Source organism: Lagopus leucura, unplaced genomic scaffold, assembly GCF_019238085.1.
Source record: "Lagopus leucura isolate 7727_CA_CO unplaced genomic scaffold, USGS_WTPT01 Super-Scaffold_100001, whole genome shotgun sequence".
NCBI lineage: Eukaryota > Metazoa > Chordata > Aves > Galliformes > Phasianidae > Lagopus > Lagopus leucura.
Genome location: NW_024962262.1, coordinates 57,492,696 through 57,518,244, shown reverse-complemented (window position 1 = coordinate 57,518,244; position 25,549 = coordinate 57,492,696). Strand labels below are relative to the sequence as shown.

Below are 25,549 nucleotides of genomic sequence, written 5' to 3'. Positions count from 1 at the left end.
GAATGCCAGGGGACTCCCCCTATTAGTCCCCTGAACAATTCAAAGTCTGCCCTCCTGAAGTCCAAGGTAGCAGTATTACTATTCCCCCTCCAGGCTCCACTGTGAATCACGAAGTCTATCATTTCATGATCACTCTGTCCAAGACAGCCTCCAACCTCCACATCTCCCACCAAACCTTCCCTGTTTGTGAACAGCAGGTCTAGTGGGGCAGTTCCTCTCGTGGGCTCTCTGACCAGCTGTACCAGGAAGTTGTCCTCTACGCATTCCAGAAACCTCCTAGACTGCTTCCTCTGTGCTGTGCTGTACTCCCAGCATACGTCAGGGAAGGTAAAGTCCCCCATGAGGACAAGGGCAGGCGACTGTGCAGCTTGTGCCAGCTGCTTATAGAATACCTCGTCTGTTTCTTCATCTTGATTTGGGGGTCTATAACAGACGCCCACCAGGGTGCCTGTCTTGTCAGCCCTTCCTCTGATCTTTACCCATAGGGATTCAACGTTATCGTCCCCAGTCATAATCTCAGTAGCGTAAAAGCATTCCCTAACATAGAGAGCTACACCTCCACCCCGCCTTCCTTGCCTATCTTTCCTGAAGAGTTTATAGCCATCCATTGCCGCACTCCAATCGTGGGAGCAATCCCACCACGTTTCCGTTATGGCAACTAGGTCATAGTTTGCCTGCTGCACAATGGCTTCCAACTCTTCTTGTTTGTTGCCCATGCTGCGTGCATTAGTGTAGACGCATCTCAGCTGAGCCCCTCGCCTCTCACCTAATCCCACTACCACTTCCCCAGGCTGCTCTCTAGCAGGCCTGGCTTTATCCCCCTCCCCCTTCCTATCTAGTTTAAAGCCCTCTCTACAAGTCCCGCCAGCTCCTGGGCAAGTATCCGTCTCCCTTTTGGAGACAAGCAATTCCCATCAGCAGACCTCAGGCCAGATGCCGAGTAGACCACCCCATGATCAAAGAATCCAAAATTTTTACGCTTGCACCAGACTCTCAGCCATGCATTTATAAGATGGCTTTTCCTGGTCATCTCAGCGTTCATCCCTGCCACCAAGGGAATGCTGGCAAACACTACTTGTATGCCCGCTCCATCAACTAACTTCCCCAGTCTCCTAAAATCATTTTTTATAATCCTCATGCTTCTAACAGGGATCTCATCACTGCCGGCCTGAACTATCAATAGAGGGTAATAATCAGAGGGGTGGATAAGGCTGGGGAGTTTTCTAGAAATATCCCTGACCCGGGCTGCAGGAAGGCAGCACACCTCCCTACGGGTAGGGTCAGGCCGACATATTGGACCCTCTGTTCCTCTCAGAAGAGAGTCACCTACAACTACCACTCTCCTTTCTTTCTTGGAGGAGGCAGTCTTTAAACGCGGAGCTGATCGCCTCACCTTAGGCAAGCTTGGCGGCAGTGCTCCCACATTATCATCAGTCACCTCTCCCTCTGGTTTCAGGGTTTCATACCTATTACAGAGAGGGATCAGGGGAACCGAGGTAGGTCGAGAACTTGGGGGTTGCCTGCGACGCCGGGATGAGACCAGCTGCCATTCCTCATCTTCTCTCAAGCTGTCTCTCCCTGTTTGACTACAATGAGAGAGAGGGTCCATTGTTCCCTCCGTCTGGGTAGTGCAATCTCTGCGCCTTTCTCGCAGAGAGTCACTCCACCAGTCAATCTCTCGCTCGCACTCTCTGATGGTCCGCAGTCTACCTACCTCCTCCCTAAGCTCCACCACCAGGTTGAGCAGCTCATCCAGCTGCTCACACCGCACACAAGTGGCATCCTTCCCATCCTCCCCTGGCAGCAGCAGGCTGAGGCACTCCCGGCAGCCAGAGACCTGAACCGCCACATTATTAAGCAGACCCTCTGTCTGGGTTGCCACAGTCTTCGCATGGGAAGCACGTTTCCTGGTGAGGACCATGACTGAAGGGGTGGTGTCAGTGTAAACAGGAGAGCCAGTCACCTGAGAAAAAGACAAGAGCACCCACCCTTGCTGACACAAGACACAGCCTCTGCTCCCCACTGCTGCCTTAATGAATGGGCAATGAAGTGCTAGTGGCCCTCACACACTGACTACCTCCACCCTAGGTGGTCAGAGCAGCTTTCCACACCTTCTGGCTCGTGTTATGTGGGCGGGAACCGGTTCCCACCCTCTCTGGTCTATTTTTATCCACACAACAAATGGGTCAAGGTCAAGCCCCAGAGATAAAGAGCAGGCAGTGTCGGCACCACCCCCGCCGAGTCAAGATCCCGCCCACAAGCTGCTAGATCCCCGCTAGCAGCGCGGCACCACTGCTAGCTTCAAACTAGCCCTAAAAAGAGCTTTTTTGGTCAGACTTTTACTTGAGATCCCTTGCCCAGCGCAGTCTTACCTGCTCTGACACACGTCACCGCAGCAAAATTTACTCAGCACCTGGCATGATGACTGCAAATGGAAGTAGCCTGTCTCTGAGGGGTAAGAGGATCTTAGTCGAGGAACTGGCGGGACTCATTGAAAGGTCTTTAGACTAGGTATGAAGGGGGAAGGGGGCAAAATCAGGGCTGCTGGGGTTGAGTGGGTTGTTTGAGGGCTCATGCCAAACTTGATGGGTGATGATGGTGGAGTGCAAAGGGATGGACTGGGACAGGGGGATGCTGGGGATGCTGCTGTTGTAGGGAATCCTGGATCCTCTATAAAGGTGGTGAGACAAAAAGCCCACCTGAAGTGCCTTTATACTAATGCACACAGCTTGGGAAATAAGCAGGATGGGTTGGAAACTGTGATGTGCTTGGAAGGTTATGGCCTTGTTGCTATCATGGAAATATGGTGGGATGACTCCCATAACTGGAATACCACCATTGAGGGATATCGGCTCTTTAAAATAGGCAATGTAGGAAGGGTGGGGGAATTGCCCTCTGTGTTAAAGAGTGGGTAGACTGTGAGGAGCTCCCTCTGAGAAACAGTCAGGAGCAGGTTGAGAGCCTGTGGGTCAGAATTAGTGCTGGGTCCAACAAAGGCCAGCTGGTGATAGGCGTATACTACAGGCCACCTGATCAAGGGGAGACTGTTGACAAGACTTTCTTGCTTCAGATGTGGGAGGCTTTGTGCTCACAGGCTCTCGTCCTGATGGGGGACTTCAACCATCTGGATATCTCTTGGAAAGACCACACGGTGAGCTGCAAGATGTCAAGGAGGCTCCTGGAATGCACTGATGATAACTTTCTGGTCCAGGTATTGGACAGACTGACCAGAGGTGAAGCACTGCTGGACCTGCTGCTCACCAATGCAGAGGAGATCATTAAAGGCATTAAGGTTGGAGGCAGCCTGGGCTGCAATGACCATGCCCTGGTTGAGTTCATGATCTCAAGGGATGTGGGCCTGGCAAAGAGAGGTGTCAGTACCCTGAACTTTGGAAGAGCAAACTTTAAGCTGTTGAGTGGACTGTTGGCCGAGATCCCCTAGGTCTTGTTATATTTTAGAGCCCAGAACTGCACACACTGCTCAAGGTGAGGCTGCACCAGCATTAAATATAGCAGGGACATCATCTTCTTTCACTAGTTGGCTGTGCTATATTTAATGCACTCAAAAATGTGGCACTTGTGGCAATTTGCCACTTGCATGTCAGGACATGCTGCTGGTTGCTGATGAGCTTTCCATCACCAGCAAACCCAGGTCCATTTCTGTTCAGCCACTTTTCTCCCAGTCTGCCTGTGCTCACCTTTGCTCCATACGCAGTGCAGAACCCAGCAATCACCTTTGTTGAATGTTGTGACGTTGGTGATTGCCCAGTGCTCCACTGTATCCAGATGCCTCTTCAAGGCTTCTTGTCCCTTCAGGAAACGAACAGTTTAGTGTCATCAGCAAACTTGTGAAAGATGCATTCCACTCCTGCATCCAGATCATTGATAAAGACACTGAACAGAACAGGTCCAGGGACTGAGACCTGGGGAGCACTGCTTGTGACTTCACTGTCATACTTTGAGCTCTGCCGTTCATCTCCCAGAACACTGTGTTTGTTCAACTTGCAGCTGAACAATTTGTGTCCAAAGGGATATTGTGAGAAACAATTTCAAAGGCCTTTCTAAAATTCAGAAACGATTACATCCACCACCTTTCCTTCATCCACTGAGCAGCTGACTTGACTTGAAGGATATCAAGTTACTAAGAAAGGACTTTCCTTTCGTTAATGACGTTGACTATTCCTGACAATTGTTTTTTTTTTTTTCTTTAAATACCTGTCAATAACACCCAGAACTCTTCTCTAAGACCTTTATAGGGACAGAAGTTAGCCTAAAATGTCTTCTTGGGTCTTCTCTCCTGTCCTTCTAGATTATCAAGCTATGATTTCCTGAATCAACTACCTGACTTACAGTGAAATGCAGGTCAAAGTTTCCATGGAAATGATATGAATGAGATAAAAAATGATACATAACATCAAGTAGATTCTAGATTTGCTGAGTTTTCTATAGAGTTATAAAAATAAAACATTCAAAGCTTAATCAAGGTTTTATTCAGCTTTTTTTATAGAAGCTGACATTTACTGCAAATATTTTGGAGGTATTTCCAGTTCCACTTTGTTTCACATCATGTAATAAAATGTCTCTTAGAATTGGAGAGGGGGGATTTTATACTGCCTTCAGAGCAGGAGGAGGCAAGATTTCAAGTGAACATTGTAGCTAATTAAAGGAAATTTAGATGGCTTATTATTAAAGAGAACATTATTTTTCCTTCCTGATAGAACCTCATTTTCATTTTTAAAGATTAGCAGTCATTAATCTGAAACAAAATGGGAAGAAAGCTGCAAAATTTCATGTGTAGTCTATCTGGTTTCTGTAAGACATGAGTGATGCTTGCAGTACTTTCAAAAAGGGGAGGGCTGTATAATCACTAGTATTACAACTTGTCAAGAACTGTTTCACCCATCAAATGAATTTTTTGAGTCCTCACAATGCCTGTACAGCAGTGAAGTGAACCTCAGTTATTTCAGGGTATCATAGGCTGCATACCTGTTTGTCATTAGAATATAAAAGGAAATGTAGAGGCACTGAGGAAAAAAAGAAAAATAAGCATCTGGCTTCATGTAGGAAAGATAAAATAAGCAGTTTTGTAGCTGCATACTTTATTTGATGAAAGATATTCAGATGGCATTTCCACATTCAGCACAGGTGAAATTTTTAAACCAATGGATAATATATATGTGTGTATTTGTGTTTAAACAGTAGTATGTCAGAGTTATATGTTAAAGTTTTCTATTTCTCAAAGAATAATGTTCATTTTTCAAAATCAGAATGCAAGGAATAACAGTATTTCATTCTGGGTGGATTTTGTGCTCTTTTCTGCTGCTTTTCCATGCCCACTGCTAGATCAATCTGCATATGTATTCAGCTAATGACATTGCCAAATCCACATTCTCAAATACTAACTTAAAGACTGAATGCCATTGTCTATCAATAAACAGCATCAAGGAATGAAATCACGGGAGAGAAAACGGCTGTCCTGCTGAGCTGCTTCAGACCTTCCCTGCCTGCAGAATGTGATGTTTGCAGTGCTGTTCTCTCTACAGCCTTCTTCGCGTGAGGTGAGCAGCTTCACCTCCTGGCTCCTGGGCTCTCTGCTGCCCTGTCTTTCCTCTCTTGACAATCCAATTGCATCTCGCACTATTCTCCTCAGTAACAATTTCTGGCTCGCTTTGCCCACGAGCATCTCAGAATGCGATATCTTCATATATCAGGATGCTGGCCCTCCTTTTACCTGGACCCTGAAATGCTCTCTAGTGGCTGAGTGCTTATCATTGCCGAAAGAGTAAATTACTACAGCTGATGATATGAATCAGTCAACAATTGGGAGGTAAAAAAATAAATAAATGTGTGCACTAGATTTTGTATTTAACACTTGAAATGATCGGTGAAGTTAATTCCATGTACAAAGAAAATAAACCCCAATAACGTAAGCCAATCTAAAATTATAACATCCATTTTATTTAGTCATAAATCCTGGAAGCTATCTAATCCAAACTGTTCGTATAGCTAGTGGAAAATGCCAACACTGTGACAAACGTTTGTTCAGATGAAAATTTTAGTTTGCTTTTTATGCCCATAAGAGACAGCAAGATCTCTGTGATCTAAGTCTCTTTCTATGAATGACTGCACAGTTGTAGTCCACAGCCCAGCAGTGTCTGTGAAACAGACCCAAAAAAAACTGTTTTCATTTAAAATTTTGAGACTAGGAATGCCCTGCAGTTCATGAAAGTGAGAATTGGCAGTAATATAATCAAGGACTCTGAGGACCGTCATAAGATGGAATCTGTCCTTCTGCCTCATGTTTCAGTAGAATGTGCACAAGATCTGCGTTCAGGCCAGTTGATGACTTTCCCATTCTCTTTCACACAGCTTTCTGCACACCTCAGTAACACTGTGTGCCTAAGCATAATGTTGTGTGGCATGTCTGTTAGCTTTATAATCACATTCTGTCCTTTGGTTCTTCAGCTGAACAATAGCTTTACTCCTTTCAGACCGAAATTCATTAGATGTGCCCAGTTCTGACACAGATTTCCTGCAAGCTGGCTTCACAATTCCCCCTGGTCTCGGTTTTACGCATGGAGGAAAGCATCCAATGACTACTAATGGATTTGAAAGTCAATGTTTTACTGTTTTTAACACAGTTTGAGGTAGAAAGAAGTTTTCCATGAGGCATCATTACTATAACAAATCTGAAGTGATCCATCCAGAGACACTATACTCGAGGCATTCCTAGAAGCATTCATTTAAGTGGTAGTGTTTTCTTAGAAGGAAAGGGAAAATTTCAAGACTTCCTCATTATTTCCAGATGTCCCTCAGAATTAATTATTTTGTTTGGTTCCGTGAAACATAGCTAAAAAAGCTGAAATGATCAGACCATTCCATTCTGTCCAGCAGTGGCAAGAGCTCATCTGAAAGGCTGGGCCCAGGCTGGAACATTGTTTTTCTGAGGTTTGCTAACTAGAGAAGGTCCAAAGGAAACAACCTGGACAATCCTGCATCTGTACATACTGTGGGATGAATGGATAGAAAGCAGCTACATGGAGAAGGACTTAGGGCTCCTGAGGGATGAGAACTGGACATGAGCCAGAAGCATGCACTTGCAGCTGAGAAAGATAATCGTATCCTGGGCTGCAGAAGAAGCAGCACGGCCAGTAGGCTGACAGTGATGAATTCTCCCCCTCTCTTCTGCCCTTCTGAAGCTCCACTGGAGTACTGCATTTAGCTCTGGGTCCCTTATTGTAAGGAAGATGTGGTGCTATTGATGATCAGAGAGCTGTTTACTCTCCTATGAGGACATACTGAGAAAGTTGAGGTTGTTCAGGCTGAGTAAAAAAGGTTGCAGGGAAACCTGACAGTGGCCTTCTAATATTTAAAGGGGTCTCGCAGGAGAGATGAGGATAGCCACTTTATTAGGGAGTGTAGTTACAGGACAACAGGTAATGGATTCAAACTGAAAAGAGGTAGATTTAGATTAGATATTAGGAAGAATTTCTTCACTATGTTAATGGTGAGGCATTGGAACACCTTGCCCAGAGAAGTTGTTGATGTCTCATCCCCACAGGTGTTCAAGGTCATGCTAGACGTGGCTTTGGGTAACCTGTTGTAGTAGACTGTGTACCTGCCCATGGCAGGGAGGTTGAACCAGCTGATCTTTAAAGGTCCAACCAAAACCATGCTGTGATTCTGTGCTTCTATGAAGAATGATCAAATGTGTAGGCATCCTGTAGACTGAAGAAATGTAGGTTCCTTAATCTCAGAAAAAGAAGATCAAGATCACATGCAACTGTTTTCATCTATAGAAAAGTAGCTCCAGAAACAAATTGCCCCTTCATTATAAGCCTTGGAGTCAGAACAAAATGTAATGGGCTTAAATTACACTGAAGAAGATTTGGATTTGAAGAAAACATTGCTATCAGGAAGTGTATTTGGATGCTGAAACAGATTTCCTCACGTTGCTCAAGTCCCTCAGGGCACTAGTTATTTACTCCTTCTGGAAGAGGGATGTATTCATCATGATTTGTGTTGTCTTTTCTGTGATCATTATTCTATCTCCTGTTTTCGTCCTGAATCTTCAGTAACTCACAACAACAGCCTCTCCCACCAAAAGAACAGAAGTCTTTCAGAAAATCCTTATATGTGGATACATAGATGCATTTTCAGATTCACGTCTGCAGGAGCAGCAATGGACACTGATGCACACACAGAGAATTTATCAAAGAGCTATCGTGAGATTACTAGCAATCAAATGATCTGTAGAAACAGCGTTTGAAATCAACACAGATGTGGATGATCGTTTTTCTGAGTAAATCTCATAATGTCTGTGTCTTTAAACCAAAGACCACAACCCCAACAAGTAGCCTCAGTGACCAGTGCGCTGGTTTTCCCAGAAGTGTTACAGCTTTTTAGTAACAAGTTTATAGATGCATTTTGTCTCTCCCTTGTCTCCTGCAACCCCATTCCCAATAAATATTTATAAGCAATTTCTTTTATGGAACAGCTGACATTCTGGGGAATTCCTAGTTTCCAGACTTTTTGCTTGATGAGAACAAGAGTGGCTGAAGGAGAGACATCCAGTGCTGCTGAGTTTCGAACACTGATCAGACCTGCAAGTACCAGCTGGAAAGTACCCAGGAACACTCTCCTAGTTTACCCTGTCCAAAGTGTTAAATTACAGCCAATAGAGATAATACAGGTTTTGTCTTAGCTGTGTAACTTTCCTCCACACCAGCAAATAATTTCTCTGAGCTTAATGGTCAACTCGATTGTAGCTTGTAACTTGAGAGTCTCACCAATAGTACACACAGCTGCCATAGAACACCCAAAAAAGTTTCCTTATGTCTTCCAGTTCCTTTTAATAATCTATGTAGTGTAAATACTAAGAACACGATGGAAAGTAAATGTTCAACTGTGGGGATTTTCAACTTTGTAACGAGAACACGAAGTGCGTGAGAATTATTTCTAGTTGGATAATATCTTTGTGCTTTAAAGATTATTTGGACTAGGAATTAAAGCTTTTCATTTTACTTTTCACCTTAGGAAGTGTAATGGCTCAGATTTGGGTGTAAGCAAGATAAATGTCAGTTAAGAATGACAAAGGTGAGAACTTTTGCCTTAGTCTTTGAGAAAGGGATTGAGCTTTCTGCCTTTCAAGTTGTTTATGATAGCCTTAATGCATTCAGATTTGTTTTAACTGGTATTGCTTCTTTTACTTTATTGAAATAATTATCGATAAAGTTATTCTGGAATTTTCTGCTCCCAAATTTAATGTGTATCGAAGCAGCTCTTCAAAGTAGACCTATCATTACTATTGCATCTTTTGTAGAATTATGATCTACTCTCAAATAGATTCAATTTGAATGTGTTTATTCTTAATTTGCAGAATACTGAATTTATGAAGAACAGTTTTGATATTCTGAAGGAACTGGAGGAGTGCCAACATTAATGCTAGTAAGATTTTTTTTTTTTTTTGCTAATTACTATGTTGAACATAGTTAATTTCATACCAGTCATGAGATTTTACAGTAGAGTGTAATATACTGTGAGCCTAAGCTTCCACATTATCTCAAAATCAGTAGTGATAATTGCATTGTATCATCCTACAATAATGACCCAATTAACCTATCATACTCTACTCTAATAGATCCCAGTTTGATGCAGCATCTTTGTCTAGTTTCAAAAAAAGTAGATTGGGTTCACTGTAAGCCCTAAAAAAAGATATTTCCCCTTTTTCCATGCCAGAAACAGCATGAAGTTCTAAAGGAAATTATGTTTTTTCCTACATTCTGGGCTGTCCAAGGAAGAGAACATCTGGGGTATTCTGGAAAAATATAAAAGGTCTGTCTGGGATGAGGATGAAATAATTAAATTGAGAAGACTTGCCAGCAACCTTCCTCGTATCAATCTAAGGCTCATACCAGAAACAAAAATGTTGATATTCTATAGTTTTGACAAAGACAATCTTAATTTTCTGTCCCAGTTCCTCCTCCTGAAACCTGATTTCTGTAGACTCATTTCTTGCCATCTTCCTCTTTTCTAGCAATGTATTTCCCTGTTGTACTTTCTCTTTTTTTAAGTACGTACATCTTAACAGAACTTATACTAATTTGAGGTTCTCACAATCTGCTGGTCCTTAGTGAACCATGAGCAATGTCAATCTCTCAAGGGTGTTCTTTGAAAGCGCTCCCACATTCCAAGGCTAAATGAGAGTTTGTGGAATGCCTCACTTATATAAAATTACCTTAACTTTTCAGTTAGGAACCAGTCCTACAGCCATGTTAGGGCTTATGTAGGTAAAGGAAAAGGAATGACTTTGTAATGTCCTTTTCAATACATAAACATAAAATCAGTGAACAATTCAGTTTGAGAGGAAAAACAGATTTCAATTCATATAGTCCTTTTATAGAGGTGATGTGAAGAGAGAAAGACTGATACAAGCACAGTGGGGATAAGTAGTGGTGATCTCAGTATCCTTCCCATGATTGTCATTTCTTAGCTCAATTCAAGGTTAAACTTAAAGCTATCCTACCTGACACCTTTGAGGAAGAAACTGAAGGAGAAAGTCTTGCTCAACCAGTATGACAAGCACTATGGGGGCATCTGCTATTACAACTATTACAGCTGTTTTATTCATAACCCACACTTCCCTCCATGCAAGGTATGGGTTCAAGAAAAGGCTTCTAAAGCACTTCCTTTTTCTCTCGCAGGGAGCTGCAGGAAGGGATGGTGGGAGGCTGTGAATGAATTTTATGGAAAATGGCTTTTTAGTTGGTTCTTGATATAAATGTGGGTCTCCTGGAGTTATTTGAGGGTGCATTTTCTGTTTCCAAACCTAGAGGAACATAGGAAGACCACAGAAATAGTTGCTATAAAATGGATGAGAAATCATTAGGGAAAGATGGGAGCTTTTTTGTAGGGCAGAATATTAGAAAATAAAAGTGGCATACCGGAAGCATTTTAGGGAAGAATTACCCAGATAAAACAGAAATGAACTGAAAAATAATTAGGAATTAAGGATACCTGAAAATGTGAAAATTACTGCTGTAGTAACAGAAGAGAAGTAAAGAAATATTATAATGTTTAGGGCTTAGCAATACATACTGACTTGAACTGTGGAAAAACGTTTTCTACAAAATAGAGATGGTAAATTTGTTTTGCTTTTCTTTCTTTCTTACCAACCAATATACAAAGTCAAATTTGCAGAGTATAATTGGCAGTTTTCCATTTATGCCAGTTTCTTGTTTCCTTTACATTTCTGTTCCTGGTATCAGCAAAAAGAAGTGTTAATTAACCTTTGCAGCAAAGCAATATAAGCCCATGTTCAGAATTCAAAACGTCTTCTGACAGGAGACTGCAGTCTGCAGTAAATTGTAAGTAATGCTGGCCTGTCAATTAAACAGGACAAGATAGGGAAAAAAGGACAGAAGATCATATTGTATTCTTGAACTGAAAAGAGCAACAAATTGTTCAGTCAGAAATAATTGTCTGCATCACTGACTGCAATTACTTTTAATGGGACTGTGGTAGTATCGGCACACTGTTCTTAGACACTGCTTGTGAGCCAGGGAGATGAAACTGTCCAGGTTTTTGGAAAACATGACTGAAGGAAAGGTGTTTCACAGCAAAACTGGAGCTGATTCAGAATGAAATGCATAGAGTAATGATGTGCTGTAAATTATCTGAAAACAAATACAACAAACTTCTGAAACAAGACAAAATGATTCAGAGTATAACACCAGGCTTGGATAACGCTGTGCGTGCATTGGTCAAATGAAATTAACTTAACTGAAGACATTTCAGTAGAGGTGGTTTTTTTTTGTTGTTTTTGATGTTGTTGTTGTTGTTTTTAAAATTATTTTTGTAATTCTAAACCTTCTTACATTCTTGAAACAGTCAAACCTTCCTAAATGGAAGGAAAGGAGTGCCATGCAAAAGAAGCACTGTGGTTACATGGAAAGGGCAGCTCAAGACTTGTTTCTCACCAGCTTCTGAAGGTGCAAAAGAACACCAAAAACAGGCTCCACAAGTAGTTGTCAGACAAAGAACAGAGGACACAGCAAAGAACGTATGTAGAGGAAGAAGAAAGAAGGACTTTGATGCCCAAAGCATAACTGGTCTTGTTTTTCCAGGTTTTCAATTCGTGTGGAAATCTTTTGATAGGATAGAGGCAAAGGTTAGTTTTTGATAAGGTGGATGAAAGCTGATAAGAGCCTGTATGTTTCTTACCTGTTGTTTACTTAGTAAAAAATGTTTTGTGCTTTTCTCTATTTTTAAGGGAATCAGATTTTCTTTGATTCCTTTTCAGTTTAAATTTTTTCTTGATATCTCATTACATTTTTATGTGTTTTTCATAAGTAGTTAATCTTTGTTTGCTAGTCACTTGCTTCTGTGAACTTTATACCAAGCAGAAAGTGGAAAGAATAATATTTCTAGAAATACAGTTCTGGAATTCAAATGATATCTTCAATATATGAGAACAAGAATGATTGGGGGATGAAAATTTAATTTGTATGGAGTATATACGCATTTAATTTATCGAATGAAATAGACAATAATTAAATTGAACAACAAGCTAGGAAAGATGATTAACACCGCAGGCCTCCTTAGTTTTCTAATTATGAAAGTTTCACATATACAGATAAAAATGTATTCAAAAAACCGCATGTGGAAAAGGGAAAATTGTGGATAATTATCAGTGAATCTTAAAAAATGCCATAATGAGTTTCAGTTTCATTGGATCTATATTTTTTATCTGAGGTATTTTCTAATTTTTATCTACTGAGATCTTAGATGAAGAATCTACTGCTTCTTGTCAAAATCACGTCATGACTGCTAATTAATAATGAAAACTTTTCTTTGTGTCTAGTAGAGAAAATGTTCTTCTGAAGCTGAAAATTATTAGTTTGAGTTCTACAGATGCAAGTTACTTCAAGAAATTAAAAAAATCCCAATTTTCTGACCGCTGGACTCTTGTCTCAAGGGTTTTCTCTACTTACCCTCAAAGTCAATTTCTTCTGCCTTGTACTATAAGAAACATGTTTTGTTCATTAGGAAGGATGCCTGGTTTAAGCACAGTCTACATAATTCACTGAATTTAAGATTTCTGCTGAGAAAAAAAAAAATCCAAGATCCCTTGTACAGTTTGCTTACTGACAATACTTTACATCTCAGTTCTTATTAGAGGTGCAACGGCAAATGTTGTGCCATACGTGAACTACAAATAAATACCTTCTGGCATTCACATGACCACCCCAATATCTTACCTTTCAGTAACAATTTGCTTACACGTTTTGCAGAAGCAAGGAAGCATGAAATGACTTGTCCCTCGTGTTATAGCAATGTCAAGAGAGTTCCCAGCTTGTGCTAGATCTGTGATTTGTATTTCTAATTTAAGCAGCTGAATTCCAACAGCATCAACTCTTCCTCTGAAATAATTTACATTTGTCTGCAAACACTTGTGGTTTTTTCTCACTCTTAATATAAAACTAGACATTCAGCTTAATATGATTTCCAGGTTTTAAGTACTGCTCTGTTTCTCTAGTCATTAGGGTGCTATTTGAATAACACTGTGCAGCAGCTGATGTATGCTTATCTGGGAAAAATAATAATAATAAATTGCTGCACCCTTGCATCTCAAGACGACAAGTTATCCTGGGCTAATCCTTTTAATTACTGATGGCAGGCAGGGGAACTTGCCAGCACCACCTCCTGGTAAGCAGGTACTGCTCAGTAGCACCTGTCCTCCTGCAGCACACTGAAGGAAGGAGGCATCCATCCGTGTCTGAGGAAAGATTAATTGCTACTTTATATTCCTCATAAACTGGCATACTGCCATCTGTTTTCACTACAGTGCGCATACAACAGGAAAGATTATTGCTTCATTTTCAACTTCCTTGCACTGCTGTTTCACAGAGACTCTTGGAACTTTTTGGTAGGGCTTTTATATGGAGGTGTGGAACTGCTCTGCCTTTTAACTTGACTTCTGGACTCACTGCTTTTAGCAGAGCTGATGTGAGCGTGGAATTTTGCTCCAAGAGCAATTCCCTCCTGATTGAGCACCCTGCCCAAAGCCCTCTGGATCCCTTCTGTCTATGATCTGCTATCTCTTTCCCTGCAGTCACAGAATCATATACTAACCTGAGTTGGAAGGGACCCACAGGGATTGAGAAGTCCAAACCCTAACTCCACACAGCACCACCCAAAATTAAACCCTATGTCTGGTTCTCCAAACACTCCTCAAACTCCGGCACTTTGGGCCGTGCCCACTACTCTTTGGGGAAGAATTTTTTCCTAACCCCCAACCTGAGACCTTCCCCAAAACAGCTCCATGCCATTCTTTCAGGTTCTGTCGCTATCACTGGAGAGCAGAGCTCAGAGCTGCCCCTCCGTTCCCCTTGTGAGGAGCTCAGCATCCTCTTCTCTGCAGTGAACAAATTAATTATTTATCTGCACTTCAGTAAGGCATTTGATATGGTCCCCTCTAACATCCTTCTCTCCAAACTGGAGTGATACGGATTTGATTAGTGGGATGTTCTTTGGAAGAGGAACTGGTTGAGAGATTGTACCCAGAGATGTGACCAAGGGCTCAATGACTGAATGGAGTTCAGTGACAAGTGGTGTCCCTCAGAGGTCAGTACTGGGACCAGTGTTCTTTAGCATCTTTGTCAATGGCTTTGACAGTGGGGTCAGTTGCACCCTCAGCACATATGTGAATGACGCCAAGCTGCGTGCTGCGGTCAAGACACCCAAGGGATGGGACTGCATTCAGAGAGACCTAGACTGGCTCAAACATTGGGCACATGAGAACCTCATGAGGCTCAACAAAGCCAAGTGCAAGGTCTTGCATCCGGGTCATGGTAACCCCCACTGTTAATACAAGCTGGAGGATGAAAGCATTGACAGCAGCTCTGCCAAAAAGGACCTGGGAGTACTGGTGTGTGGGAAGCAGAACATGAGCCAGTAATGTGCCCTCACCACGCAGAAAGCCAATAGCATCTTGGGCTGCATGAAAAGAAGCATGGACAGCAGGTCAAGGGAGGTGATCCTGCCCTTCTGCTCTGCGCTGGTGAAGCCTCACCTGGAGTGCTGCATCCAGATATGGAGTCCTCAGTACAGGAGAGACATGGACCTGTTGGAGTGCATCCAGAGCAGGGCCACAAAAGTCATCCAAGGGATGGAACACATCCCCTGTTCGGACGGGTTGTCAGAGCTGAGGCTGTTCAGCCTGTAGAAGAGAAGGCTATGAGAGACTGGAGAATGGCCTTTCAGCAAAGGAGGGCAATGAGAAGGAAGGGGACAGACTCTTCAGCAGGATCTGTTGTGATAGAACAAGGGGAAATGGTTCCAAACTAAAATAGATTTAGATTGGATATGAGGAAGAAGCTTTTTACAGTAAGAGTGGTAAGGCACTGGAATGAGTTGCCCAGGAGGTGGAGGATGCCCTGTTCCTGAAGACATTCAAGGCCAGGCTGGACAGGGCTCTGAGTAGCAAGATCTATCTGCAGTGTTACTGCATTTTCTGTCCTACTTTACTGCTATTTGATGGACTAGGATGATCATTTTTTGAAATAAAAAAAACTGACACTTATTTTTTAAGAATTGAAAAGCAGCAGTTTCATCAAAGCATTGAGTATGACAAGAACTGAGATTTTCTTAAACTAAAAAGACACAGATGGTCTGGGCAAACTGCTTGGCAGTTATGCCTTTTCTCTGGCTAACTGAGAAACTGATCAAATGGCTCATGCTTTAATTACATCCCTATTTTCAAACCCCCGTTCTAATGCTTTTCAAGGTTGTAACAGGCTGTGCTATTAATTTTTTTCCACAAGTGAGTGGGGAGCTGTTTGTTTTCCTGTACTCAGATTTATCATGATCTCTTCTATTAAAAAACATCTCTAGTATTGAAATGAAAGCAGCAAGTATTCAGAGTGGATCATGTCCAAGTAGAAACACAGAATCATAGAACATCCTAAGTTGAAAAGGACCCACAAAGATCATCAAGTCCGACCCCTGGCTCCACACTGGACCATCCAAAAATCAAATCGTATCTCTGAGAGCGCTGTCCAGACGCTCCTTGAACTCCAGCATTCAGGGCCATGCCCACTGCCCTGGACAGCCTGTCCCATGCCCACCTCCTTCTGGTGAGAGCCTTTCCCTAACAGCCCACAGACGCTGCTCTGTTGGACATCAGAAAGATGTTCTTCATCTTTTCTTGTATTTTATTTTCAAGTTGATACCACGCTATAGAGATGACATTTAATTACAATCAAAAATAAAAATAAAAATTCAACAGATAAGTTAACATGTTGCATGTGTCTTTAAGTAAGGAGAGGGCATGGGCAATCCATATAGTTGCTCACCACAGAGTGTCATACAAACAGTAGAACAAGCACTGCTATTTAATACAAAATAAATTCAAAATTAGGAGCAGAAACTTGGAAAAAGACTTGTGAGAGGCTCAACAAAACATGTTCAAAACACTCAGTTGCTAATACTACATTTATTTGATGCCTGCAGATGCAAGAAGCAGTGCTTAGAAACAGATTAGTGAGGCCCATCTCTTAGGGGTGTTTTGGGTTAGAGGAAAGAAGGATCTATTAATACAAACTGCCCTATATAGAGAACTTTGTTCTCTCTGATTCTTCCCATGTTGTTCCCCCTCTCAGCTATTAATTTAGAAACAATTCTTCCCTAAGTGGATTTTTACAAGTTTCCCTAATCTCCTAAATTTGAATATAGGTGAAATTTTTTCCACACCCTGCACCTAACTCCAGATACCTCTATCACAGTAACACCCAATGGCAGCTTCAGGATCTTTCCATTCACCATCAACCAGTTCATACCACAAGGCATCAAAATGGACCACCTCCTTAAGACCTCATCTTGTGCTGCCTCCCCTTATCTTATTGATGAACCCAGGGTGGTTAATCTGCCTTTTTTCCTATGATGACCACTCATTTGAGAGACTGGAAGAGAGACAGCCTACGCAATCTAACAGTATCATTCCTTTCCCATTCTCAGGACAAGAAAAATTATTCAGAGGAAAAAAGCATATCTTTAAGAAAGACAGGCCTAAAATGCAGGTCGTCAGGCCTGAGCAGAAGTCTGAAGCTAGGGAACTACTAGCAGTATTTGTGCAGGGAAAAGCTGTTAAGATTAAACATACTTATAAATAAATCCTTGGTTGCAGAAGTAAATTTCACCCTTTTCTCTCCAATGATGTAGAATTTCACTTCTGCTGTACACAGGAGAAAATAGCTATCTGTACATTCTACTTCTAACCTACAAATTCCTAAAAAATAACACTGTCTCCACACTGCATAGAGAAGTATTCTGGCTTGCACTTCTCTGAACAATACTTGTCTGTTAAGTAGCACAAACAGTGCAATCTACCCCAGCAAACAAAATGGACCACAATCCATCCTTGGCTGTGTTACAGAACAGCTTGCATCTCTGCAGCTAAGCTTTCTACCCCACAGCAACAGAACAGCTTTACCCATATCATCTACTAAGAATGGTCCATGGCTAATTCCCTATACACCTTTGCTCTTACACAAAGAGTGCTTGTTGACTACAAAAAATGCCCCAGAGAAAGTGCTGATGACTCATTAGGACTGGGATCCACTTAACCTACCTCCTAACTTAATGAATACCACCATGGTCATAGGCCCAAGATCACAATGTCCATCTGCTTCCAGAACACAGCAATTGCATTTTACAGGGATTTTATCAAACCAGTCACCATTTTTAAAAGAGTGTGAGCTTTTCTCTCTCTGATGCTGAAATGACCAGAGCCCTGGAGTAGAAAATCTGTCTCCTCAGAGCATCCCCCAAGGCATGCAAGATCAAGACATTTATGACCAGATACTCTTTAAAGTGGAAAATCCAAAGCCTAAAATTTGAAAACAGGTCTACAGCCAGCTCATGGAAGAAAGGCACGTCCTTTCCTCTAGTCCTGTTTTCCCAACCAGTAACATTTTACAGCTTCTCTGGCATCCAAATCTCTTTCTTCCACCATCTCTGAGGCCTATCCATGCGTCTGTACCCTACAGAAAGCATCTGAAGTGATTCTTTCTTATAATTTGTGCCTGTGCTACAGGTTTGCTGTCAACCCTTCCTCCTCCAACCCCACCTCCCACATCTTGGCTCTGAAAGCTTCTGCCAGCAGCTCTTGGTGGAGAGGGATTCTCCTCTCCAACAACTTCAAATTTCAGCCAGGCTTTGCCAGCCAGCATGAGTTAATTAGGCAGCTTTATGCTCTTCTGCCTGTCTACACGCTCTTCAAGAAAATTAGTTAGTATAAGTACTGACACAGTAAACATCCACAGCCTCTGTTTTGTACTGCCATGCCTCACCTGCAGTGCTGCTCCAGATCCTCACTGCTTTCCCACTTAATTGATTTCTTCTTCTTAATCAGCCCAAGGTTCATTTTTGGGCAACCCATATCCTATTGTTATTTTTGGGATTATGTGCAAAGTGGTGCAGAAGGGCCAGGTACTGGACAAAACTCATTTCCCAGAATCTCACATTGCCTAGAAAATATCTGGATGCTATGGAACCACTGTTATCTTGTTGCAGTGATTCCTCATCATTTTCCCACCAATCTCTCTGAATTTAAAATATTTTTTTTTTTTTTTTTTTTAATAAGTGAAATCTTTTTGTGTGCATGTGTGTGAAGTCCTTGAGATTTCTCACTGGCAAATCAACCTTTGAGCTCAAAAGCAGTATCTCACAGCTAGGTATCAACTTGTGAGCTATGGCAGGCTCTGTACAGAGAGGCACCTGACAAGGTAGGGCTAGTAACCTCATATGTGAATTCCATAGTGTAGATCCACACAGATTTACTACCTTGGATTTGGAAATAGTATACAGGCTTTTGCATAAGTCAGTGTCCAGTTAGTGAAGGCTACTGTGCCCTAGATGTCTATAAGCAGCAGGAAAGTCCACCCTGTCTCTTTTCAATACCAAGCAAGAACAGGTAACCAGACCAAACCATTCATCCTTTTATCTCTTCAGAGAATTTCAGTGTTGAATAGGAAAAGGTCTGTCTATAATGATGTCCTGAAAAAGAAATACCATTGAAACCCCTTACTCAGAGTAAGCTTTTAAATGATTTTAAGCCTTACTGCAAATTGCCCTAAAGACATCTTAGTATGACATGGCATAAGTGCGTTGTCTATGACATTTATTTTACTTCCTGCAGCATGACAGCTTGCCTTAGTATCTGCAGCGTGACTCGAGAATGGAACAAAGCGCAAGCAAATGTTAATGTGCCATATGCAAACAACAGTTAAATTCGCTGTTGGCAGCAGAATTCAGAGCGTTATTCGGGAAAATTCCAGCCATGACCCTTATCAAAAATGTCAGCCTGCAGTGAAGTACTTGCATCTGTATGAAAATAAATAATTCTGCAGGCTTTTTAAAATTAGCTTTTACTGGGACATGTGTTTTCCTGTTTTTGTTCTGTTTCAGTTTTGTTTTACTTACAGCCACTTATATGACGTTGAAACATATCAGATTTATTAACAAAGTACTGAATTGTATATTTTATACTGCGACCAAGATGGATTTCATCCACTGCAATGATTACAGAGCAAGAAATTAATTTCACTTTTAATTTCAGAATTTCTCATAACATATGAGACAAATTCTCTAAAAGACTAACCCTGGTAGGGCAGAATCTTTGCTTATACAAATGGACTTTTAAGTAGAAGTGAATCTATTCACCAATTTTTTAAAAGTGAGACTTTTTGGAAGGAGTGTTGTGTTAAATGCAACATGCCTGTGTGTTTGAGTGAGAGGAGAGCAGGGAATAGTGGGGGCGGAGTGCACCAAGAGGGGTGGGCTTACCCACAGTCCATGTAATCGTTCTATGTAGGAATTATTCTATAAGAAAAATCAGATGAATTAACACACTGATTGGCAAGTCTGATTTCTGATGAAAGTTCATTTCCAGGAGAAAATCTGTTGGAACTGCAAAATAAGTCTTGAAATAGAAGATCTGTTATTGTAATATAGCCAGCAAAATATACAGCCCCTAATGTTTTCTAATAAGACTGAAGCAATTCATTCCAGTAACCTGAAGTAACATCATCGTCCACCGTGTTCAACGTACTGAATGCTAAACTAAGACAGCAGATTCCCGGGGAAACTGTGGATGAGGATAAGCAGCTGTAGCACTCTTTTCTCATCAAGAAGCAATGGAGACGTCCCCCAAGTAGCTCAGCTCTGTCTGTTCTCTGGCAGTGAGAGGATATTGCCACACCCCTAATGTGTAGTCTACTGGGTGTAACCATTATAATACACCAAAATGGTCAAACACTAATCTGATGACATCAAAACAAAAGCTTGCAGTCTTGTTGAAACAGAGGGTAAACATTAACGCTAGGATCCAAGGCATCAGCATAGAGCTGCATCAGAAGAAGTTCAGACTAGATTTTAGGCAAAGGTCCTTCACTTAGAAGGCGGTCAGGCTCCTTTGGGCACTATCATGGCACCAGGCCTGCTGGCACTTGGACAACGCTCTCAGACATATGGTTGAATTTTTAGGTAGTTCTGTGCGGAGCCAAGAGTTAGACTCAATGATTCTTGTGGGTCTCCTCCAGCCCTAGATTGGTTCTAGGATTCTGTGATTTTTCCCATTGGCTTTTTGTGCTGCTGTATCATTTATAGCTTTTTGATGATGCAATATTGTCAGCGCTACATATATGTGTGTGTGTATGTGCCTGTGTGTTTGTGTGGCCAGAAAACTCTTTCTTCAAAGGTTTTTCAATTAGCAATAACAGCATATAATTACCTCTCTTTCTAATGGTTTTTTCCTACCCAAAATAAAATGCAGCCAGCACATTTAGTTCCATAAATATTCATTACCAGTATCTGTACAATGTTTATTCCTAACTGACTGTGCTGGGGAGAGAGATATTTACTTACATGTTCTGTATTCATCAGTGCTGTGGTGCTATAAAATAGTCTTTAAAATCTGGAAAGTTTTCAATAGTTCAGGTGGACTTTGTTCATACTGATGGAAGTCTAATCGCATTTTATGTTTTTTTGCTATACTGGTTTTACTACAGTGATTTTTGTGTGAGGACAAAGATGGTATATCAATGTTCAGTATTATCATTCTAGGTAAAAGCATAACATCCTAGCAAATACAGCCCTTGATCTTTAACTCTATGGCTCATGAATTTGTTTTCATGAACCAGATCAGCACAGCTGAACACAAGATGACCTGAATTTATTGATTAGAGAACCTCAGAGAAAAGAGATCCTCACGGCTTGCCGAATTTAAAATCCTAAAGATTACCATCAAATAATCTTAACTTTGCCTTTTTATCACAGAAAGAGGGCAGGTCTAAACACTGTAGAGAAGTACACACGAGAACAGCAGCAGGGTTCAGACACGACTTCAGTACTTGAACTGATTCTGCTGCCTTCCCACTGACAGCAAGACAATGACAGCACTTGCTAGGCTTGTATAAGTCCCAAAAAATAAATCCTCAGGTCACTGCAAGTGAAATTCTTTCATTCTCTGAAGAAAAAAAAAATACTGAAATAATTACCACATGACTTGAGGATTGATACTGCAAGAAAAGCTTTGGGACATTCAGTCACTGAAAATCATCCATAAAATACGGCTTCTTCAGTACATATCTGTAGATCTCTCACTGTCTGAGAGTGAGGAGATGATAGCCTGTATATACTGAGGCTGACATAAATGGAAGGACCTTAAAAATGAGGAGGAAGGTTCACATCTAGCTATCTCATTACCACACTTGGTCTGAATATACGCAAAGTAAATCTAGTTCAAGTGAAGGTGATAAAAGAGCATCAAAAAACTCTTCCTGCAGAAAGAAGCTGGTAACAGTGGTTAGAGTTTTAGTCAAATGTGCAGTGTACCCAGACAGTTAAACACAAAATATTGTAGCTCATTCACATAGACTTCGATTTAAAATCAGAGAGAATTACTTTATGTGGGAGCTGATCCCTGCTTTACTCTTTTTCCTATTCACAGGTGTGTCACTTCATGCACTGCTCAGATTTGCCTTGCTTGCAACATACACTAACTCTGGGAGTATTGTGCTACTAATTTCTCATGGATTTCACTTGACATTTATTTGCAACCACTGCAATCCCTCTTTGCTCATCGTAGCAGGCAACTCCATTTGCTCTGCATGTAGCACCCACCATACATCCAGACACAGTCACTCTGACAGCAAAACTCTGCCTGATCTCTTCTGAGAAGAGCTACACATCACAGCTTTCAGGCCACCTAGCAAGGGCTTGAACAAAGCTTAGATACGCTAGACTTTGAAGCAAGAATTGGAGGGAGTGTCAGTGAAATGGATGAAGTGTGATTTCCTCCAGTTTCTTTCACCCTGTAGGCATCGGGCCAAGACCTGTTCTAGCCTTACAGCATATTGAAAATAAGTAGTTCAACTGTTGCTTATAATGATCTCAAGGTGTTTATATACGTTGTTCTTGATGTGCCCCAAAACACTGTGAGTGCTGCAGCATAATCTGTGCTTTTAAAATTTATTTCAAAAGTCTGCAGTGTATCAGCTTTTTATTGCTCCAGTCAGATAGGAACAAATAGCTGAAGCTTGCAGGAGTTCTCTGTTGTCTTTTACCCAATCAGTATCCATCAGATGTCACCACATACAATCTAGTAAAAAAGCATCACGTAGCACAACTCTCTTGTATGACTGTAAATCCCAAGTTTATTAAAATAGGTGAAGAATAAAAACCAATTATTGAATTCACAACTCAGATATCTGGCTGCAATAGATTTCACATCTCATGATATCTCATGACATATTGTTTTTACTAAGTGATCTGAGACCCCTGCACATGAGAAACATGTCTGCTCTGTGGTGCCTCAGTCTTTAGGAAAACTGTTCAAGCAATCCTTTGGACAGTGTGAAAGCAAAGTGTTTGGAGAGTCATCTTCAATTACGAAAAGAGAGAAACTGTCTCCTGTTCAGAGAGTCACATTCTCCCCATATATCTCTCACAGAGCTCACCTTGAACCATGTGGGAGCTGAAGGCACAGAAGGCTGTTCCTGTCACCTCAAATAGGGACATCAAGGGATGTACCTTAATACCAACCTTCGGCTCATCAGACATATGCACAGACTTGGAGATGAGTGACTTGGATCCTGTTCTCACAGGATGTATTTGTCTTTTGTTCAGACCTTGTGCTTCTAGTAAGTGCTTTTGTTTGCTTATTTATAACACTGCCCTTGATTTTTCAGATTCCATTGAACTTCACACTGAACTCTCTCTGCACACGATTCTATCTTCAGTTTCTTCCTACAGGATGTATGAATTGGTGCCTTGATCAGGGAGCAATCTAGCAATATGGTACCTGGTCTTTATGATTACAGATGGAAGAAGATCCCTGAAAGACTTACTTTTGAGACAAAAATAATCAGGAAGATAACCTTATAGTTAACGAAGGTGGGGAAATGATGAATAAAACTAGTGAAAGCAGGGGAAATCTATTTCCATGGACAGCTGCATCTTTGCACCACTTCTTATGAGACACTTCTATACACATATTTTTGTGACTGAGGAAAAAGTGGTGGTTCAAGGATTTCTTCTCAGATAGGAGGATTTGTTATTTCTATGACAAATGAGCAGAGAAATAAAATTCTCTGCTTCTCACTTGGTTAACTGAAGAAAACATCTTTGAAAAGTCTATTTTTGGATGTGACCAAATCCTCCATAAAGCTATGAATCAGTCAGAATCAATCTTTTTTCTTGAATTGCAATTAATACTTTCTATATTTAAAGAAAATGTATTTAAAATTATTTCACCATCTCAGGAAAAAAAAAAAAAAAAAATCTGAGGTTTTGGGGATCACAGAATCAGAGAACTATGGGGGTTGGAAGGGTCTTCTAGAAATCATCTAGTCCAAACTCTTGCCAAAGTAGGTTCTCTGCAGCAAGTTACTGTAGAGGAAAGCACCTGGATGGATCTTGAATATCTCCAGAGAAGGAGACTCCACCACCTCTCTGGGCAGCCTGTTCCAGTGCTGTGTCACTCTGACAGTAACAAAGTTCTTCCTTGTACTAGTATGTGACTTCCTGTGTTCCAGTTTCTGCCTGTTGCCTCCTGTTCTGTTGTCACTCACCACCAAAAGGAGTCCACCTCCAACACCTTCACTCCAGCACTTTAGATATTTATAAATAGTTATGTGATCCCCTCTCAGCCTTCTCTTCTCTAGACTGAAGAATCCCAGGTCTCTCAGCCTTTCCACATGAGGGAGATGCTCCATGTCCTTAATAATCTTTATGGCCCTCTGCTGGACTCTTTCTAGTAGATTCCTGTCTTTCGTGAGCTGAGGAGCCTAGAACTGGACATGGTATTCCAGACGAAGCATCACCAGGGCAGAGCAAAGGGTCACCTTTCTCAACCTGCTGGCCACACTCTTTCTTACACACCCCAGGATATCACTGGCCTTGTTTCTCACAAGGGCACACTGTTGGCTCATGGTCACCCTGTTGTCTACCGGGACACACAACTCTTCCTCTGCAGAGCTTCTCTCCAGCAGGTCGGGTCTTCTACACTTCTACCTGCAGTGACAACACAAAGCTAGAAAATAATGTCCCAAGCCCATTCTCAATAACATTTGCAAAGGAAAGGTCTCTAGTAGCTGTAAGAAGATAAAACATGGAAAAGCTGATTCAGCTAGCAGAGAACCAGTCTGTCACTATTTCCAAGCCAATTTCTATCTAATAACAAGATGCTTTCTAAAAGAGAAATTCTACCAAATTTAATAATATTGTATATATTTATATATACAATATATATAAGTGTATATATTTAATATACACTTCAACGCAAAGCTAAAAATTGTCTGCTTATGGAATTTCTTCAATTTCCCTTTTAGCATGCCCTGTTCCTTTATTCCTTCATTATGTAATTTTGTCAGACTGCATGTTTTCATTTTCATTCTTCAAATGAGAAAGATTGTCATCCTCATCAACCAGAAGATCGTTGGATCTGTTACGTCCTGCCTCATTAAAATATGCCTAGTCAGTTACATCCAGTCTAGAACCTTTATCTTCACTGTTTTCTCAGTTTCCCATAAGCATTTTTAAACACCTCAAATTATATTTAATAATAAGAAATTTACCTTATGGAGATAATCCAGCAAAAGGATCCTAAATGTAATCTGGGCTTCTTGCTCCATCCACAAATCTTGAAGCATTCAGTTTCTTCCCCAGGTCAGCTCCCTCGGTTCCTCCAGCAGGTGAACAACTTGTTCCATTCATTTTCTGTTGTGTGCTTGGAAATCAAAAGGAATGGTTTTCTGTAAGGAAGCTTGTTGTGTATGCATTAATCATAGCAGTTTGTGTGGGAATCTCCTCTGAGGCCATACATGGAAAGAGAAAGAAAGCATCTATTTCAGGATGTAAGCCCTTAGGGACAAAATGCAAGCACAAGTCAAGGCAAACATTAGCCTTGCTGGTGAGCGTGGGCTGAGGAGGATCCTGCTGTAAAACACCCCAGCAGTGGGACATGAAGGAAGCTGTGTAGAGCAAAATT

The 25,549-nt window shown here is 41.3% G+C and overlaps 1 long non-coding RNA gene across 1 annotated transcript; it reads left to right on the top strand.

Annotated features, from left to right (window-relative positions):
- Positions 1-9,026: 9,026 nt before the first annotated feature.
- On the top strand, positions 9,027-23,390 carry LOC122178316. Its single transcript, XR_006178290.1, has 3 exons — positions 9,027-9,096; positions 9,380-9,447; positions 23,012-23,390. It is a non-coding gene; the product is annotated as an uncharacterized LOC122178316 (long non-coding RNA).
- The last annotated feature ends 2,159 nt before the right edge of the window (positions 23,391-25,549 follow it).